This window comes from Rattus norvegicus, chromosome 10 (genome assembly GCF_036323735.1).
Source record: "Rattus norvegicus strain BN/NHsdMcwi chromosome 10, GRCr8, whole genome shotgun sequence".
Taxonomy (NCBI): Eukaryota; Metazoa; Chordata; class Mammalia; order Rodentia; family Muridae; genus Rattus; species Rattus norvegicus.
Genome location: NC_086028.1, coordinates 4,041,308 through 4,062,445, shown reverse-complemented (window position 1 = coordinate 4,062,445; position 21,138 = coordinate 4,041,308). Strand labels below are relative to the sequence as shown.

The 21,138-nt window shown below is 44.2% G+C and overlaps 1 protein-coding gene across 3 annotated transcripts in view; it reads left to right on the top strand.

Annotated features, from left to right (window-relative positions):
* Window positions 1-21,138, top strand: part of Shisa9 (shisa family member 9) — a 292,994-nt gene that overhangs the window by 73,173 nt on the left and 198,683 nt on the right. The window lies entirely within an intron of this gene.

Sequence of the window (21,138 nt, the reverse complement as noted above, 5' to 3'; positions counted from 1 at the left end):
CCAGAAGGGAAGAAGTTGCTCAAGGTCATGGGAGAAGAGCCAGGATATAGGCCAGATCCCCAGTTTTTCTGTCTCAGAGACATAATTCCTACGGCTATAGCAAAAAGGTTGTTTGGCAAAGGACAAACAGCATCCTGCAGCTCCCCAAGGGCACACCTTTCTGTGACTGTGAATGTGCACTGGATGCTGCCATGGGCCAGGAAGAGCTGAGCACTCCACATGCTGGCTTGCTTTGATTCCTTTGCACACTACTATTAAGGAGGCATGTGTGTCATTATCCTATTTCATAGTTGGGGAAACTGAGGGAAAGAATGATTACATCACTCATCAGTATAGTGTAGTGTAGCATAGTATAGTATAGATAGCAAAGAAAAGCATAACATAGTATATAACATAGATAGCATATAATATGGCATAGTACAACATAACAGTATATAGTATAGCACAGTATAGCATAACGTAGCATATTCTATAGCATAGCATATCCTATAGTGTAGCGTACCCTAAAGCAAAGCATAGCATATACACATATATAGCATAACATAGCATATCCTGTACTGTAGCATAGCTTATAGTGTAGAATAACATACAGCTATACTATAATATAGCATGGTAGAGCACAGCAGAGCACTGCATAGCATAGAGTCACCTAGTCCCTGTTTTCATCTGGATCCTTTGGCTGTTGTCATTGTTGTTGAGACAAAGCCTGTCTAAGTAGCCTAGGCTGGCTTCAAACTCATGGCCCCCTCCCCACGGCCGTCCAAGCCGTGGGATTCCATGCATGCACCATCACTCCCAGCCTTAGCCTGGATTCCTTTTCTTTTCTTTGCTTATCTGTATTTGTGCGTTTGCCAGCATGTACACAGGTGCCTGCCAGTCCAGAAGGGGCTGTCTGTTCCCCCGGTGCTGGCTGACAGAGTTGTGAGCTACCTGATGTGAGCATTGGGAACTGGACATGAGCTCTGAGGAAGAGCAGCAAGCACACTTAACAGCTGAACCTTCTCTCCAGTTCCTTCATCTTCCATTTTTTTTTTTTTACAAATGCAATTTGTCTATGTGTGCTTATAGCTCCTCTGAAAGAGATTACATATTTCAGGGTTTAGTGGAGAAGAAAATGGAACATTTTCAGTCCCTCATCAAGGACCCCTAATTGGTACCTGATAGTAGACCTTTAAGTTTCTTTTTTGTTGTTTTTGTTTTTTGTTTTTTGTTTTTAGGCATTTATTGCCATGGCAGAAGGTAGATGGGTAGAACCATACCCCACTTCTCAGGGTGGGCCTGACATTAAATACCTTTGCCAACATTTCAGTTTCTAAGGAGCAGCTTGGTGCTTCTATGGTGAGGTGGGTCACATTAGAGAGGCATTGGTCTAAGAGGGATGTCTCAGCCCTGAACTGAGTGTCTGTTGAGCATCCACCCAGTGTCCAGCCTCACAGAAGTGATATGCTGGGTTTTTCCATCTCTCCCGGGTCTCCATGACAGCTCTGCTTGCCTTCCGCCTTCTCTCATTAGAGTTATGCAGTGCTGCAGAGGATATCTCAAAGCCATCAGATGGATCTAAGAGGTAGAAGATCAAAACCTGCTTGCCTTCACTTCTGTTTACTTATTTACAAAGAAAAACCAGGCCTCCAATGACCTAGCAGGAATTTTAATTGGGCGATTTTATCTTATGTATGCATATGAATGGGGCCTGCGGCAGGTTGGGGGCTTTGGGCTGCCTTCCGGCGCCTCCTGTTTTGCACTGATGGTCGATGTGCACCATAAGGAGTGGGCAGACACACTGAAAGCTCAACACTGATCCCAGGCTTTGGAATTGTACTTGGGCAGGTCTCAGCAAGGCTGGTTGCATAACTGTAAGAAACAGAAGGAGCTAGCGAAGTCTCCTGACTCCAGGAGCAGACAGCTCAGAACCCTGGGAGGATCCAGGGCACAGCGGAGCAGTAACCATGCCTCATTTAATTTGAAGCCTGGAGCTCAGGTGCAGTTGCAATAGTTTTAACTCCAAAATGGCAAGTTTGTGGCTTAGAAGGGTGGATTTGAGGTATGCAGTATATTTTTTAAATTGAGTATTTCCAGCCTGGGAGGTATAATATAAAGTTCAGAGTTTTTGGTTTCTCTTGAAAAACCCGAGAAGAAAAAAAATAAAACAGAACAACACCAACAATTAAAAAGAACCAAACCAAACCACACCACGAAAATACCGCTGCGGCTCTGGTCTGACTTGGGTGGAGTGGAACAGTGCTTAGCTTCTTTGACCAAGGCTGTGTTCGACGGGCTCCATCACCAACTCCAAAGCTGGATTCTCTGGCTGCAGGCTACTGTTAGAGTCAAAATGAAGGACAAAGGCTGCCTTAGGCAAGCGGCAGGTGGAATTTAGGAAAACACCCTATTCCAGGAAATGAGTCCTTAGCAGGGGTCCTTCACCACCCCCTCAGCATGCCAAAGATATTTCCCCACCAAGGGCCTCCAATGAATTCAAAGGACATTAGGCTGCCACCAATGAATTAAAAAAGTAATAGGCCCCACCAATGAGAAATAACCAACTCATGCTATAACCTAAAGCCTATACCCTGAAACAGTATAAAGGGTGTGGGCCTTTGTTCTTTGGGGTCACCCTTGTCCGGAGTACAGGGCCACCCCAGTGCACTGGATTATTAAACCTCTTACTTATTGCATCGATCTCCATCTCTGTGTTTTTGTGAGTGGGACCTCCTGGACATAAGGCTGATCGGGTCCTACATACCATTTACCCTTTTTTTCAATCTTGCTTGATTTGCTTGGTTTTCCAGCCAGACCCAAAAGCTGTGGCCTTGCACACCATCAGGGGATGCTGTTCACCCCATATTTGGTGTACTCGATTGTGCCCGACTTTCTTTCTTGAGTTAGTGATTATCATCGTCCTGGAGTCTCTCAAAGCCCACCCCAAACTTTCGAATGTTTCTCAGCGCACTTTCAGAGTTGAAAAGAAGGCCCTAAGCCCAGGCCTGGAAGACCATTCCATCACTCACCTTAGCTCTGAACAAAATGGCTTATGTTTGCTCTGTTATTTTGGAGTGCTTAATAACAGTGTGATTGGGGAGGGGGGTATTTTTCTTTAGAAAAGTTGAAAAAGATGGCTGCCAAAATTAGCTTTATATAAAGCACCCAGTGCTGAACCTTCTGGGGATAGAACCACTCAGCTTGCATATAATTGCCTTCTGAAGCCATCAACTGCCAAATCTTTAGCCTAGAATTTGTTTGAATCAGTATAATTTATATACAGTGAAATACACATGTCATAAGTGTGCAATTAATACATTTTGACAGATGCTTTTCCCCATGCAGCAAGCTTCCTCATCACGCAGATCATTTCCCTGAATCCCTACATTCTCTTATGTCCCTTCTCAGTCCGTCACAATCCCCAGAGGAGACCAGTGCTCTGATTTCTGTGACCAGAGAGTAGTTTTGCTTGTTTGAGAACATTCCACAGTGGCGTCATAGCATCTGCTGTGCTTTGTGTCCAGTTTCTTTCACTGGCAAGACATCTTCGTGGGTCATCAGGGTTGCTGTGTGTAGATATTCGTTCTTATTCTTTCTTCTGAATAATAGTTCCCTGAAGAGCATGCATTAGTTATCCATTCTGTTGGTGGCATTTGGCTTATTTCTAGTTCAGAATGAGCTCAGAATTTGAGGCTCTTCACCATCTCAGCTCTGTTTCCCACCAACCTTCACCAACTTGTATATGCCAATAGACTTCCTAGTAGTCCTCACTAAAGGTCTTATCTGAGTCCTTCATACAAGTGTCATCTTGCTACCCAGGCTTGCTCTGTTTGCCTGCCTGCCTGCCTGTCTGTCTTTCTGTCTGTCTCTATCTGTCTGTCTGCCTGCCTACCATCTATGAATTTATTTGTTTTGTGTTGTGTGACTTTTGCTGGTATGTCCTGGTCCATGGGAACATCAATGGAGATAAGACAGTATTCTCGTTTAATCAAGCAATAAGCACTTGCTTATAAGCAGAAAAATCACACAACACAAACTGGTTGTCAGGGTAACAATAAGTATGCATCACATCAGAAACCAATGGCATAAGTTTTGATTTCCCAAAAACTTCCAACCTACAATAAGTTTCAATTTCCTGAAGCTTCTAACTAACAATAGAGTGAAACTCATTCTTGTGCAGAAGCAAGCTACCAGGAAGTCTCCAGTATTCTTGGCTGGTGTAACTCCATGTATGTTACTTAGAAACAAGGGCCCATGAAATGGAAAACACCCAGCTCAGGCAAAGAAAGGCATGAGCAGGGCAGGTGGCCCTGGACACTGGTACATTATGGGCAAACACCGATTATTCCAGGTAGGGCACCAACAGCAGATAAATGACTGCCAAAGTTGAATATGGTGAAACAGAGTTTACAGAGATTCCTTACTGGTGTATGAGTGAGGGTTTACTTATGGAAGCATTGATGACTCACAGGCAACAACATCACTGAAAAGCCCACCCTGCCTCCCTGGTGACTTACAATGGTACACCCTTGGTGACTGCACAACTTGTAGGTAGCTCAGCAGTTGGTGGCTTCCTTTCTGCGGCAGGTGTTACTGCTAGAGGCACTGCTGAGAAACTTTGTGAGCCTTGTTTCAGGGCCTTTCCAAGACTTGGGAGTTGTTATTTCATATGCCTTATTATTTTGTCTTGACAAGCCTCCCTCCAAGTTGGAATGTCTCAATATGGAAGAATTTCTATACAACAGTTTGTCTGACTCTTGGCTGAAAATCCATTGCCTTTGATTATGTTCTTCCTCCTCCTCTTGGTCCCAAGCCTGGGACAACTCTAAGGTCCTGCCTCTGTCCTGCCAGCCATTGGCTGCCAGCATTTTTATTACCAATCAGAACCAGCTGGGGACAGGTTTCCAGAATCTATGAGCAGACACTCATGTAAGCAGTTTTGGGTACCCAAACTAACATTCGGATGCAAACAGCATTAGACCAAACCTACTGCACGTGCTTTTGCCCTACCAGTCCCCGTATTTAATGTCATCCTTGTGAAATCCACTGAGTTGCATTAGGGGAGCTTACATGAGCATAGGTATAGAGTTATTTACTAGGGCATGAGGAACTTACCAGTGACCATATCACATCCATTAGCTATCAGAGCTCACCATGGCAGGGCAGGGCATCCTAAACCTCTCCTTATCCATGAGAGAATGACAGGCTCATTGTAGAGGACTCAGGATGGTAACCATAGATGCCTGGTTTATGAGTGTAGTGGCTGTGTCCAGAAGAAAGCATTTCACAGAACTCCTCCCTGTCCTCTGGCCCAACACTCTTCTTCCACTGAACAATATATAACCTGGTCCCATGTCCACTTTTGTGTAAAGACATCTTATTTACTAGGTCTTGTCCATTTATGAACATGGATCTAAGAGTCAGTGATACTATACTTCATGCATGAGCAAAGCTTATCCAAACATACAAGCAGCTTCTGTGTGACACTCAGCACAGCCTTCTTTGGGCAGCATGTTAGCACTATGCTTGGGGCCTGTGTTAGACAGACACCAAACAGAGGGGAATGATGCAAAACTGTGAGCACTAAGTAGACTCTGAGAGGGACCTTGAATAAAGTGGGTCTGGAATGAGAAGGCACAGACTCAGAGGGCTCCTTCTTGGCTAGGAATGGGAATGTTGGGTGAGTCTTTTTAAAACATTCTGCATATATGACTTGACATGACTTCATGTATTGGCTTTGATGTTACAAATTACCTGAGTAAGATAATTTTAGAAATATGGAATATGTAAGGATGAAGAAGCTAGTCTACTTGGTTGTAATCATAGCAACCATCAGACATCAGCCTTGTAATGCTATGACATCATTAAAAAAGACTATGGTGACAGATGTAGAACCTTGGACATCCTTGAGCTAGTTAGTTTACAGGGTTCAGATAGATGCTGCTGTCTGAGCTTAAGGACTTTAATGGTCCAGAGAGATGTCTCAGTGGTTTAGAGGAGTACTTTCACTCTTCTAGAGCACCTGAGGTCAGTTCCCAGCACCCACACCAGGTATCTCACAGTGGCATACATGTAGAACACACACGCATGCACTCACTCACGTGCACACACACACACACACACACACACACACACACACACACAACTAAATAAAGAAAAATAAAAACAAATGTTTCTCAAACCTTTAAAGTAGCCGGTGTCGCCACTGAATTTGCTGTGATGTCCTGGCAGAGTGCCTTGGGATCCACTTTTTTTTTTTTTTTTTTTTTTTTTTTAATGTTGGAATGGAAGATTCTGATTTTTTTCTTTTACAGGATATTTTTTTTTTTTTATTAACTTGAGTATTTCTTATATACATTTCGAGTGTTATTCCCTTTCCCGGTTTCCGGGCAAACATCCCCCTCCCCTCTCCCCTTCCTTATGGGTGTTCCCCTCCCAACCCTCCCACCATTGCCGCCCTCCCCCCATAGACTAGTTCACTGGGGGTTCAGTCTTAGCAGGACCCAGGGCTTCCCCTTCCACTGGTGCTCTTACTAGGATATTCATTGCTACTTATGGGGTCAGAGTCCAGGGTCAGTCCATGTATAGTCTTTAGGTAGTGGCTTAGTCCCTGGAAGCTCTGGTTGCTTGGCATTGTTGTACTTTTGGGGTCTCGAGCCCCTTCAAGCTCTTCCAGTTCTTTCTCTGATTCCTTCAATAGGGGACCTATTCTCAGTTCAGTGGTTTGCTGCTGGCATTCGCCTCTGTATTTGCTGTATTCTGGCTGTGTCTCTCAGGAGCGATCTACATCCGGCTCCTGTCGGTCTGCACTTCTTTGCTTCATCCATCTAGTCCAATTGGGTGGCTGTATATGTATGGGCCAAATGTGGGACAGGCTCTGAATGGGTGTTCCTTCAGTCTCTGTTTTAATCTTTGCCTCTCCCTTCCCTGCCAAGGGTATTCTTTTTCCTCATTTAAAGAAGGAGTGAAGCATTCACATTTTGATCATCCGTTTTGAGTTTCGTTTGTTCTAGGGATCTAGGGTAATTCAAGCATTTGGGCTAATAGCCACTTATCAATGAGTGCATACCATGTATGTCTTTCTGTGATTGGGTTAGTTCACTCAGGATGATATTTTCCAGTTCCAACCATTTGCCTACGAATTTCATAAACTCGTTGTTTTTGATAGCTGAGTAGTATTCCATTGTGTAGATGTACCACATTTTCTGTATCCATTCCTCTGTTGAAGGGCATCTGGGTTCTTTCCATTTTCTGGCTATTATAAATAAGGCTGCGATGAACATAGTGGAGCACGTGTCTCTTTTATATGTTGAGGCATCTTTTGGGTATATGCCCAAGAGAGGTATAGCTGGATCCTCAGGCAGTTCAATGTCCAATTTTCTGAGGAACCTCCAGACTGATTTCCAGAATGGTTTTACCAGTCTGCAATCCCACCAACAATGGAGGAGTGTTCCTCTTTCTCCACAACCTCGCCAGCATCTGCTGTCACCTGAGTTTTTGATCTTAGCCAATCGCACTGGTGTGAGGTGAAATCTCAGGGTTGTTTTGATTTGCATTTCCCTTATGACTAAAGATGTTGAACATTTCTTTAGGTGTTTCTCAGCCATTCGGCATTCCTCAGCTGTGAATTCTTTGTTTAGCTCTGAACCCCATTTTTTAATAGGGTTATTTGTTTCCCTGCGGTCTAACTTCTTGAGTTCTTTGTATATTTTGGATATAAGGCCTCTATCTGTTGTAGGGTTGGTAAAGATCTTTTCCCAATCTGTTGGTTGCCGTTTTGTCCTAACCACAGTGTCCTTTGCCTTACAGAAGCTTTGCAGTTTTATGAGATCCCATTTGTCAATTCTTGATCTTAGAGCATAAGCCATTGGTGTTTTGTTCAGGAAATTTTTTCCAGTGCCCATGTGTTCCAGATGCTTCCCTAGTTTTTCTTCTATTAGTTTGAGTGTGTCTGGTTTGATGTGGAGGTCCTTGATCCACTTCGACTTAAGCTTTGTACAGGGTGATAAGCATGGATCGATCTGCATTCTTCTACATGTTGCCCTCCAGTTGAACCAGCACCATTTGCTGAAAATGCTATCTTTTTTCCATTGGATGGTTTTGGCTCCTTTGTCAAAAATCAAGTGACCATAGGTGTGTGGGTTCATTTCTGGGTCTTCAATTCTATTCCATTGGTCTATCTGTCTGTCTCTGTACCAATACCATGCAGTTTTTATCACTATTGCTCTGTAATACTGCTTGAGTTCAGGGATAGTGATTCCCCCTGAAGTCCTTTTATTGTTGAGGATAGCTTTAGCTATCCTGGGTTTTTTGTTATTCCAGATGAATTTGCAAATTGTTCTGTCTAACTCTTTGAAGAATTGGATTGGTATTTTGATGGGGATTGCATTGAATCTGTAGATTGCTTTTGGTAAAATGGCCATTTTTACTATATTAATCCTGCCAATCCATGAGCATGGGAGATCTTTCCATCTTCTGAGGTCTTCTTCAATTTCTTTCTTCAGTGACTTGAAGTTCTTATTGTACAGATCTTTTACTTGCTTAGTTAAAGTCACACCGAGGTACTTTATATTATTTGGGTCTATTATGAAGGGTGTCGTTTCCCTATTTTCTTTCTCGGCTTGTTTCTCTTTTGTATAGAGGAAGGCAACTGATTTATTTGAGTTAATTTTATACCCAGCCACTTTGCTGAAGTTGTTTATCAGCTTTAGTAGTTCTCTGGTGGAACTTTTGGGATCACTTAAATATACTATCATATCATCTGCAAATAGTGATATTTTGACCTCTTCTTTTCCGATCTGTATCCCTTTGATCTCCTTTTGTTGTCTGATTGCTCTGGCTAGAACTTCAAGAACTATATTGAATAAGTAGGGAGAGAGTGGGCAGCCTTGTCTAGTCCCTGATTTTAGTGGGATTGCTTCAAGTTTCTCTCCATTTAGTTTAATGTTAGCAACTGGTTTGCTGTATATGGCTTTTACTATGTTTAGGTATGGGCCTTGAATTCCTATTCTTTCCAGGACTTTTATCATGAAGGGGTGTTGAATTTTGTCAAATGCTTTCTCAGCATCTAATGAAATGATCATGTGGTTCTGTTCTTTCAGTTTGTTTATATAATGGATCACGTTGATGGTTTTCCGTATATTAAACCATCCCTGCATGCCTGGGATGAAGCCTACTTGATCATGGTGGATGATTGTTTTGATGTGCTCTTGAATTCGGTTTGCCAGAATTTTATTGAGTATTTTTGCGTCGATATTCATAAGGGAAATTGGTCTGAAGTTCTCTTTCTTTGTTGTGTCTTTGTGTGGTTTAGGTATAAGAGTAATTGTAGATTCGTAGAAGGAATTCGGTAGGGCTCCATCTGTTTCAATTTTGTGGAATAGTTTGGATAATATTGGTATGAGGTCTTCTATGAAGGTTTGATAGAATTCTGCACTAAACCCATCTGGACCTGGGCTCTTTTTGGTTGGGAGACCTTTAACGACTGCTTCTATTTCCTTAGGAGTTATGGGGTTGTTTAACTGGTTTATCTGTTCCTGATTTAACTTTGATACCTGGTATCTGTCTAGGAAATAGTCCATTTCCTGAAGATTTTCAAATTTTGTTGAATATAGGTTTTTATAGTAAGATCTGATGATTTTTTGAATTTCCTCTGAATCTGTAGTTATGTCTCCCTTTTCATTTCTGATTTTGTTAATTTGGACGCACTCTCTGTGTCCTCTCGTTAGTCTGGCTAAGGGTTTATCTATCTTGTTGATTTTCTCAAAGAACCAACTTTTGGTCCTGTTGATTCTTTCTATGGTCCTTTTTGTTTCTACTTGGTTGATTTCAGCTCTGAGTTTGATTATTTCCTGCCTTCTACTCCTCCTGGGTGTATTTGCTTCTTTTTGTTCTAGAGCTTTTAGGTGTGCTGTCAAGCTGCTGACATATGCTCTTTCCTGTTTCTTTCTGCAGGCACTCAGCGCTATGAGTTTTCCTCTTAGCACAGCTTTCATTTTGTCCCATAAGTTTGAGTATGTTGTATCTTCATTTTCATTAAATTCTAAAAAGTTTTTAATTTCTTTCTTTATTTCTTCCTTGACCAGGTTATCATTGAGTAGAGCATTGTTCAATTTCCACGTATATGTGGGCATTCTTCCCTTATTGTTATTGAAGACCAGTTTTAGGCCGTGGTGGTCCGATAGCACGCATGGGATTATTTCTATCTTTCTGTACCTGTTGAGGCCCGTTTTTTGACCAATTATATGGTCAATTTTGGAGAAAGTACCATGAGGAGCTGAGAAGAAGGTATATCCTTTTGCTTTAGGATAGAATGTTCTATAAATATCCGTTAAGTCCATTTGGCTCATGACTTCTCTTAGTCTGTCGACATCACTGTTTAATTTCTGTTTCCATGATCTGTCCATTGTTGAGAGTGGGGTGTTGAAATCTCCCACTATTATTGTGTGAGGTGCAATGTGTGTTTTGAGCTTTAGTAAGGTTTCTTTTACGTATGTAGGTGCCCTTGTATTTGGGGCATAGATATTTAGGATTGAGAGTTCATCTTGGTGGATTTTTCCTTTGATGAATATGAAGTGTCCTTCCTTATCTTTTTTGATGACTTTTAGTTGGAAATTGATTTTATTTGATATTAGAATGGCTACTCCAGCTTGCTTCTTCTGACCATTTGCTTGGAAAGTTGTTTTCCAGCCTTTCACTCTGAGGTAGTGTCTGTCTTTGTCTCTGAGGTGTGTTTCCTGTAGGCAGCAGAATGCAGGGTCCTCGTTGCGTATCCAGTTTGTTAATCTATGTCTTTTTATTGGGGAGTTGAGGCCATTGATATTGAGAGATATTAAGGAATAGTGATTATTGTTTGCCTTTATATTCATATTTGGATGTGAGGTTATGTTTGTGTGCTTTCATTCTCTTTGTTTTGTTGCCAAGACGATTAGTTTCTTGCTTCTTCTAGGGTATAGCTTGCCTCCTTATGTTGGGCTTTACCATTTATTATCCTTTGTAGTGCTGGATTTGTAGAAAGATATTGTGTAAATTTGGTTTTGTCATGGAATATCTTGGTTTCTCCATCAATGTTAATTGAGAGTTTTGCTGGATACAGTAACCTGGGCTGGCATTTGTGTTCTCTTAGGGTCTGTATGACATCAGTCCAGGATCTTCTGGCCTTCATAGTTTCTGGCGAGAAGTCTGGTGTGATTCTGATAGGTCTCCCTTTATATGTTACTTGACCTTTTTCCCTTACTGCTTTTAATATTCTTTCTTTATTTTGTGCGTTTGGTGTTTTGACAATTATGTGACGGGAGGTGTTTCTTTTCTGGTCCAATCTATTTGGAGTTCTGTAGGCTTCTTGTATGCCTATGGGTATCTCTTTTTTTAGGTTAGGGAAGTTTTCTTCTATGATTTTGTTGAAGATATTTACTGGTCCTTTGAGCTGGGAGTCTTCACTCTCTTCTATACCTATTATCCTTAGGTTTGATCTTCTCATTGAGTCCTGGATTTCCTGTATGTTTTGGACCAGTAGCTTTTTCCGCTTTACATTATCTTTGACAGTTGAGTCAATGATTTCTATGGAATCTTCTGCTCCTGAGATTCTCTCTTCCATCTCTTGTATTCTGTTGGTGAAGCTTTTATCTACAGCTCCTTGTCTCTTCTTTTGGTTTTCTATATCCAGGGTTGTTTCCATGTGTTCTTTCTTGATTGCTTCTATTTCCATTTTTAATTCCTTCATCTGTTTGATTGTGTTTTCCTGGAATTCTTTCAGGGATTTTTGCCATTCCTCTCTGTAGGCCTCTACTTGTTTATTAATGATTTCCTGTGTTTCCCTAAGTGTGTTCATGTCTTTCTTGAAGTCCTCCAGCATCATGATCAAATATGATTTTGAAACTAGATCTTGCTTTTCTGGTGTGTTTGGATATTCCATGTTTGTTTTGGCGGGAGAATTGGGCTCCGATGATGGCATGCAGTCTTGGTTTCTGTTGCTTGGGTTCCTGCGCTTGCCTCTCGCCATCAGATTATCTCTAGTGTTACTTTGTTCTGCTATTTCTGACAGTGGCTAGACTGACCTATAAGCCTGTGTGTCAGGAGTGCTGTAGACCTGTTTTCCTCTCTTTCAGTCAGTTATGGGGACAGTGTGTTCTGCTTTCCGGCGTGTAGTTTTTCCTCTCTACAGGTCTTCAGCTGTTCTTGTGGGCCTGTGTCTTGAGTTCACCAGGCAGCTTTCTTGCAGCAGAAAATTTGGTCTTACCTGTGGTCCCGAGGTTCAGGTTCGCTCGTGGGGTGCTGCCCAGGGGCTCTCTGCAGCGGCAGCAACCAGGAAGACCTGTGCCGCCCCTTCCGGGAGCTTCAGTGCACCAGGGTTCCAGATGGTCTTTGGCTTTTTCCTCTGGCGTCCGAGGTGTGTGTGCAGGGAGCAGTCTCTTCTGGTTTCCCAGGCTTGTCTGCCTCTCTGAAGGTTTAGCTCTCCCTCCCACGGGATTTGGGTGCAGAGAACTGTTTATCCGGTCTGTTTCTTTCAGGTTCCGGCGGCGGTGTCTCAGGCGCAGAAGTCCTGCCGCTCCTGGGCCCTCCCCCACGGGAGCCCAGAGGCCTTATACAGTTTCCTCTTGGGCCAGGGATGTGGGCAGGGGTGAGCAGTGTTGGTGGTCTCTTCCGCTCTGCAGCCTCAGGAGTGCCCACCTGACCAGGCGGTTGGGTCTCTCTCTCACCGGGTCTGGGAGCAGAGAGCTGCTGCGGGCCGGGATCCGCGGGTGTGGGACTTCCGGTAAACACAGACCGTGCCTCCTAGAGAAATTCTGCTTCCGTGTCCCAAGCTCACCAGGCAGCTTTCTTGCAGCAGAAAGTTTGGTCTTACCTGTGGTCCCGAGGCTCAGGTTCGCTCGTGGGGTGCTGCCCAGGGGCTCTCTGCAGCGGCAGCAACCAGGGAGACCTGTGCCGCCCCTTCCGGGAGCTTCAGTGCACCAGGGTTCCAGATGGTCTTTGGCTTTTTCCTCTGGCGTCCGAGATGTGTGTGCAGGGAGCAGTCTCTTCTGGTTTCCCAGGCTTGTCTGCCTCTCTGAAGGTTTAGCTCTCCCTCCCACGGGATTTGGGTGCAGAGAACTGTTTATCCGGTCTGTTTCTTTCAGGTTCCGGTGGCGGTGTCTCAGGCGCAGAAGTCCTGCCGCTCCTGGGCCCTCCCCCACGGGAGCCCAGAGGCCTTATACAGTTTCCTCTTGGGCCAGGGATGTGGGCAGGGGTGAGCAGTGTTGGTGGTCTCTTCCGCTCTGCAGCCTCAGGAGTGCCCACCTGACCAGGCGGTTGGGTCTCTCTCTCACCGGGTCTGGGAGCAGAGAGCTGCTGCGGGCCGGGATCCGCGGGTGTGGGCGGGATCCACTTTGAGAAACGTATGTTAGGGGTTTGAAAGCATCTCATAACTCCAGGGAAGGATGAAGAGAGTGTTAATGAACTCTTTAGAAGCCATGTTCATAAACGTTCATCACCACCTCCTTTCAAATGTCAGAACTAGTAATGTCAGCACACACAGTGTCATGGAAGCTGGGAACCATTGTGCAGCTGTGTATACAACTAGAAAAGAAGGGCTAAGATAGCCTTGACCATACAGCTCTGGGAAGAACCTTCTTACGTGTGGATGTTATTTAGTCCTTGGTGAACCATCCCACAACAATGTGGCTTCTTCACTGTAGCTTATTGGAAGGCAGTCCTAGCAGAGATTTGGAGTTGGACATATATACTTGGGTCAAACTCTGATTCCTGCAGAGTACGGAAAGCAGTCTCCTATAGTTCTTTGGGCCTGATTTTCCCATTCCCAAAAGGTGAACTCTTAGGTCAATTTCCCTAGAGGCGAAGTTTGAGGTAGAGATTGATGTGCAAGTAATTTTTAGGATAATGCCCTTGGCAGAAACCCATGAAGAAATAGGAGGGCAGGACAGGGAGGACACTAAACAAGGATATTGTTTAGAGACTGCTGCAGCCTGATCTTGTGGCTAGTTCTGGTATCTAATTGTACCCTAGAGGTTGTCTGACTGAGGCAAAGGACAAAGCTATTGTATCAGCCATTGGCTCTCGGTTTCCCCAGAACTGGAGAAATAACTCCCCGGAACCTCTGAGTAACATTGTTCCAACGGCCCCAGAGCAGTTTCAAGAGACTTAAACTGGTATCACCAGCACACTCACTACCATCACTGTCATTAGCACTGTCATAATCTCTATCATCATTGCTCCCTGTCCTGTCGTCATCGTCATCATCATCATCGTCGTTGTCACCACCACCACCATCATCATCATCGTGATAAATTATTGTGTACAAGATATGTACACATGTATGTTCACATGTGTGTGGTACACTTGTATGCACGTGCATGTTCACATGTGTATGGTGCACTTGTGTGCATATGGAGGCTTAAGGTTGACATTAGAAGCTTTCTTGTCATTTCCACCTTATTCATCAGGGCAGGACCTCTCAGTTGAACCTAAATTTTTTTCCCCTTGATTTGGCTAATGTGCTTAGCCAGTTTAGCCAGTTTCTTTGGAGATCTCCTGTCTCTGTCTTCTGAACCCTAGGGTTACAAATGGACTACCAAGCCTTCCCAGCTCTTTTTCTGAGGATTCAGATGTGATCTTTCACATGTGAGACCACCGTCTTCACTTCCATAGCACTGAGTGTATGGGGACACACTACCTTGCCTAGCTTTTTAATGTCTGTTCTGGGAGTTGGGTTCAGGTCTTGTGCTTGCAAGGAAGTCACTTTACTGACCCAGGAATCTCCCAATCTGCTTTGTCTCTTTCTGAGACATAGTTTCTGTACTGGCCAATGGTACAAACATTAGATGGTGTCCCGGAATCTGAGTTCTGTTCTTTCCTCTGGATGTGCAATCCTGAAGACACATTGGCTAAAGGTCGAGGAACTCTTCCGCTGCTCCCTGTTTGTCTTCCTTTCTCCTGATGCTTCCTAGGGTGGGAGGCTTTCCCAGCCTTTGCTTCAGCATCTTGACTTCACAAAGTCTCTCTTCCAGAATATTTTAAACACAGTACCTAAAGTGATCTGTGGTGGACTTAGAGAAAACTCTAAACAGTGGTTGGTTATGTGGAATAGGGGGGCAAATACTGAGGGAGCTTTTGTCCTTTGTTTCATAGAAACTAGGGTTGCATGTGCAAATGTGATGTCAAACTCATCAAAGACAATACTTAAGATTTGGACATTACATGTTAAATAAATTTTATCTCAGAAGACAAATATATAAACAGATGTTAGATTCTAGTTAATGAAGCGAGAAGCATGCTAATGTATGTGGGAAATACTGATATCTACTGTTTACTTTGAAATGCATAAAAAATGTCATGGAGCCAGCCATAAGAGAACATGTTCATAACCCCAGTCCCCGAGAGGCTGTGGAGGAAGATTACGAATTAGAAGGCTACCCCGGGGTGCACAGTAAGGCCATGACAGCAGCAGCATCAGTAGCAGCAGTAGCAGCAGCAACAACACCACCACCACCACCACACCCACCATCTATTAGATTGTTAAGTAAGTAAAGGGATAGATGGATAAAGAGGTCATAACACAAGATTGCAATGTGTCACATGTATTACTTAGGTGGTCTGTGGGATTTTGATATGCTTCAAATCTTCATGGCAAAAACATGGGAAAAGTTCCAATGGCCAGAACTCCTCCCAAGGAAAAAAAAAGATTTAATCAACCTGTTTCATTAGACTCTGGTGCTTGAGAACCATTAACTGCATGTTGATAATAACATGCATATTTTATAAAGTTCCTACTATATGCCAGCATTTTTATATAAAAAGGTACCATTGAGTTCTCACAACTGCTCAGAGACATGTCTCAGGTATGATGTCATGTGGCTACTAAGTGGCAGAGCCAGACAGATGGTGACTTTTATTTATCCACTGACATGAGCTGGCATATGTGCTGGCTAGTTTTAAGTCAACTTGACACAAGCCAGAGTCATTAGAGAGGAAGAATCCTCAATCCAGAAAATACTGGGCTATAGAAAAGCCAGCAGGGCATTTTATAATCAGTGATTGTGGGTGGAGCCATCTTGGGCTGGTGGTCCTGGGTTCTACAAGAAAGCAGGCTGAGGAAGTCAGGGAGCAAGCCAGTAAGCAGCTCTCCATGGCCTCTGCATCAGCTCCTGCCTCCAGGTTCTTGCCCTGTGTGAGTTCCTGTCCTGACTTCTTTTGATGATGAACTGTGATGTGGAAGTGTAAGCTGAATAAACCCTTTCCTCCCCAATTTACTTTGGTCATGGTGTCTCATCACAGCAATAGTGACCCTAGTCAACCAGCTTGGTTTAATAAACTGGTGGGGTTGTCCCGCTTTTCTCATCCTCTAAGCTGTGAAGCCACTAAATCAACCATTCATTCAGTGCATCCGGTGCTAGGAGCTGGTGACACACTGTGACAAGGTCATTCAGCTCCTTCACCATTACAGAACTATGCTTCAGAGATGTAGAAGAAGGTCACCAGGGAGCCTGAGGCGGTTGCAGAACCACGTGGGAGTCAGGACCGATACCTCCAGAGTCAAGGCAAGAGCAGATCAGTCAGGACCAGGTCATATTCTCTTGGTGGGCTAACATAGGGAGTTTTTATTTCATCCTGTAATCTCTGGGGAGCCATTGGATGGCATTATGGAGGGTAGTAACGTAATCAGACTGCCCTATGAATTAGTCACTCTTACAGTGTTGTGGTCAAATACCTGGCAAAGGCAGGAGAGAAATTGCCATTATGGTTGTGGTCTATGCTGCCGACTTACCTCTAGTTGGAGTATGAATGCATCAAATCACATGATGTTGAGCCCTAGAGTTGGAAAGGCCACAAAAAGTCCTCCTAAGACATTGGGCTGTAACAGAATGGGATTTAAATTGGCGATGGGAGCACATTTTTCTTGGAGGGAACAGCAAGTGTAAAAACTTCTTTGTGGGAAGCATTTCAGATGAAAGACAGCCAACGCGGCTGAAACAGAGGGACAGATGGAAGGTCTGATGCAAAGTGTTGTAGGTTTGGAAGCAGGGGACACATCCTGTAGGGTCTGCCCATCATGAAGGGCCTTGGGACTTCTGCCCCCAGTCCCAAGTCATAGGAAGGCCCGTTAAGGTGTCTGGTAGAGGAAAATCATGGTGAAATAAACCAGAAAACGAACAAATCTAGATTCAGTTCACATCTGTCTGCCTCCAGACTTGGTTCAGCTCCGTTTTCCTGTTGACACAAGGATGGTAAGATTCCAAATGTTTCAAACACTGGTGTATTCCCAAGTTTTAGATATTCAGGCCATGTCTAAAACCAAAACATGCTGTACTGACATGGCAACAATTGCCCATCATAGGGCAGAGGACATAAAAACAACCTGTAACCACCACTTAGAACGAGTACCCAGGGGAAGTTGGAATATCCGCTGTCTTCAGAATGGACTGTGCATTAGCCACGTGCTCCTGTTGACTTCTATCACAGGGCTGTCTCAGGCACATAGTGTGCCCATGACAACAGGCAGGGAGCACAGAACAGCATGGGGGGAGGCGCATGTTTGCAGCCACCATGTAAGCACAGGGAGGCGTTAGAGCAGAGGCCCCTGAGGGGGTGGCATGTGATCTCTTCTCCAAGTCTGCCTCATAGCGACTGGAGGAGAATGTCCAGGTTGGTGACCAGCTTCTCTGTTTCAGAAAGATCTAGAAGAGGGAAGTGATGTACTTAAGACTCATCAGGAAGTCCAGGGTAGCCAGGAGCTCGATGCAGCCTTTCTGGGAGTCCAGACAGATATCTGATAAAGTCAGGGCAGAAGCAGGGTCAAAGGCAAGGCCTCCATGACAACCAGGATGTGTTCTCTTGTTGGGCTAAGATAAAGAATTTAAAAAAAGTTATTCTAAGACTCCCCGGGGAGCTGTTGGAAGACTTTATACAAGGGAAGTGCTGTAACCACATTGATTTATGTATTACTATTTGATTTATGAGTTATTAAGTATGTGCATATTAATTATCAATCACCCTTTTATTAATTAATATCAATTATACTGGCTAACATAATTGCATTAACTATTGATTACTCTTATATGGCCAAATACCTGACATAGACGAGGAGAGATTATTTGTTTTAGCCCATGTTTCTAGAGGATTCTATCCACAATTATTTGGTGTGCTTAGGTAGAAGGCCATGGCTTGGGAGTCCACTGTAGAGGAAAGCTGCTCACTTCATGTCAGACAGAAAGCGGAGAGACATGGTGAACCTGAGAACGAGACATTTCAGACACCTGAGTGCTTGCTGCCTCCCCAGTACCACCTGTGTATGTATGTGCCCTTTGTGGGGCATTTTGTATCCAAAACTCTACAGCCTAGATATTTGATTCAGAATGGATTGATCTATCAATTTACACTTGAGACAGTGAAGGAACATAAGAGTTGACAGTGAGATGCTGAGAAAGAGATTCACAAAACATAGAATAAACAGAACTGGGTGGTGTTTCCTTATGAGGGTGGGGGAGAGGGATGCCTCCTGAATTTCTGGGTGGGGCATTTAAGACCTACTTAAGGCCTGCCTCCCTGGAGCTGTATCAGTGGACAGAGTGTGTGTTGTACTGAGTTAGGATCCCTAGATCCCATGTAAAAAGCTAGACACTGTGGCACATCTCTGCAGACCTGGAGGAGGGCAGAGTCAAGAGGTGAGTTCAGGGACTCACTGGTCTAGTACAAATGGTGAGTTCCAGGTAAAGTAGGAGCTTCTGCCTCAGATGATAGAAAGGGAAAGAAGACTACGCCTGATGTTAACCTCTAGCCTCCACACAGGCGAGCATGTACACACACGTGTTCACGCAAGTGTACACACAAGTGTAACACCTCCCTCAGACTCGTCTCTCTGAAATGAGGGGAACCGTTTTCTGAAGTCGGTAGTTATGAAGCATGGAAGGCTGCCTCATTTTGAGAAACTGTTAAGTTTGGGATGCTTGGGAGACATCCAAAACGAGATGCCAAGTCAGCTGCTGGATGTATGAGTCTGGAGTTCAGATGGGAGACTGTTGCTGGAGAGGTAGACGGGGGAGTTCTGGAAGGTTACATGACTTATGAGATCAGCCGCTAGGGAAAGTAGCAAGAAGAAGGTGGATGGGTGAAGGGCATGAAGCGTTTATAAAGTACCTACTGTGTGTGTGACCTTCCTGCATGCAGCATGTGGATACTCATTTTACACATGGAGGAAGATGGAAGGAAGAGAAATCTAGTCAATACAAGATCACACTCCTGGTTAGTGACAAAGGAGGTGGGTAGATGCAGTCTTTTCTTCTGCTCTTAGAAAATACAGCCTTCATGTTTTATAGTTTCCTCGGGGGTCATGGGATGGACTCTTCCTTGAAATCACTGAGGACTTTTTAATCTCTGTCTTTATTGCTTAGGCCAGTGCGGTCATTGATTGGACAGGCTGGGGGTCATGTACCAACCTGGGAATCCCTGAAGCTGTGTTCTTGTGCTGTCCTCACCTGTCCGCATGACTGGAGGGTGAGGGGAGGGGAGAACCATGAACAAAGGCAGCAAGGGTGGGTTCTTGAAAGAATCAAGAAAGGGTGCTTACCACATAGACATTTGACTCTCAGGTATGAGAATTTCTGGTGGCTGCCCATTTTGAAGTACATTGACATCCATGGCAATTCTTGGGTGACCTCGGCTATCAGCAGAGGCATGTCTGAGCTTTTATTTCAAAGAGTGGAGCACAGAATGTTGGGGTCCTTTTTGATTCAAAGTCACCCACAAAGGCATATGTCTCCCTGCAGCTCAGACTACAGATGGGCAGCACACACACACACACACACACACACACACACACACACACACACACACACACACACACACACACACACACTCAGACCAGCTTATATTAGCTAAGATATTGTTTGTGCCAAGAGACTCATATTGGAAAATACACACAATTTGAAAGAAAGAAAAATGCATGCCTGTCTGATCCCATCCCTTCCTCAACAGAGAAAGGAACCAGAGTGAGCTCAGCAACCTGGGGGAGAGGGAATATGGGTAAGTAACCATCCTTTAGCTTCTTCTGAAGTGGGGACAGTCAAGCAAGATCCATTCTCAGTGAGAGCGAATCTGGAAGGGACAAGGGTCTCACTTCACTCCACTGCTACCTATCAAGACATCAGTCTGCCTGTGACACTTGATCAATATTTATTGAGCACTTTCTCTGTCTCTTTGACTTGTGGCTGAGGGCAAAAAGAATGCCAGTGAAGCGTGACACGGATATTCTGTCCTCAAGGACTTCGAAAGTCAATTGCGGATATAGCTATCTATTCATCTCTCCATCCGTCCATCCATCTTGTCCTGTCTGTCGAACCTTCCACCCATCCACTAGGTATATTGTATCTTTCAAGGCTCTCAGGTATGAGAATTTCTGGTGGCTGCTCATTTTGAAGTATATTACTTGGTGCTTGGTAATTATCTGTTGGATGGACGAGTGAGGGAAGGAGTGAGAGAGTGGCCTATATTAGGCACAGATGAAGAGGTTATGATCTGGGGCAGTGTTTGAAACTCAGCAGGTGAGATAGGACAGTCACTGAATGGATCACATATTCTCCTTTTTCCTCATTGGATGGATCATGTATACCCCCCCTTTCGTCATTGGATGGATTGTGTATCCTGCCCCCTCTTCTTTCCTCATTGGATGGGTTGTGTATCCCCCCTTTTATTTCCTCATTGGATGGATTGTGTATCCCCTCCTCTTTCCTCGAGGGACAATGCCTTTGACCATCCTCTGAAGTCTCACTGTCTCTTGTTTCCTCTTCTGCTTCTTGGGCATTCAAAGGTAGTGATTCTTGTGGCCTTGTCCCCACCAGTGGTAAATTCAGCTCTCATCGTCTGCTGTACTTCCAGTACTCTTGTGCTAGGTGTTTGGTCAGTGCTGTGACGCCCCTCAAGTCCCTCCCTCATTCACCAACAGGTGTTTGTGGAGGGCTCTTTATGTTCCGGTCTATTCCAGACAGGAGTGAACATAACAGGGAGTACAGGTGGGGTCTCTGCTCTTACAGAACATCTGTTTCTCACTCAAGAGTCTCTGAAGCTCCAGAGGCATGCAGCCAAATGTGATCTGCCATTTTCTTAGGTTTGTGTGCCTGGAGTCAAAGAAGGAGAAAACTAGAACTGGCACTATAGAGTTGGAGTAATTCA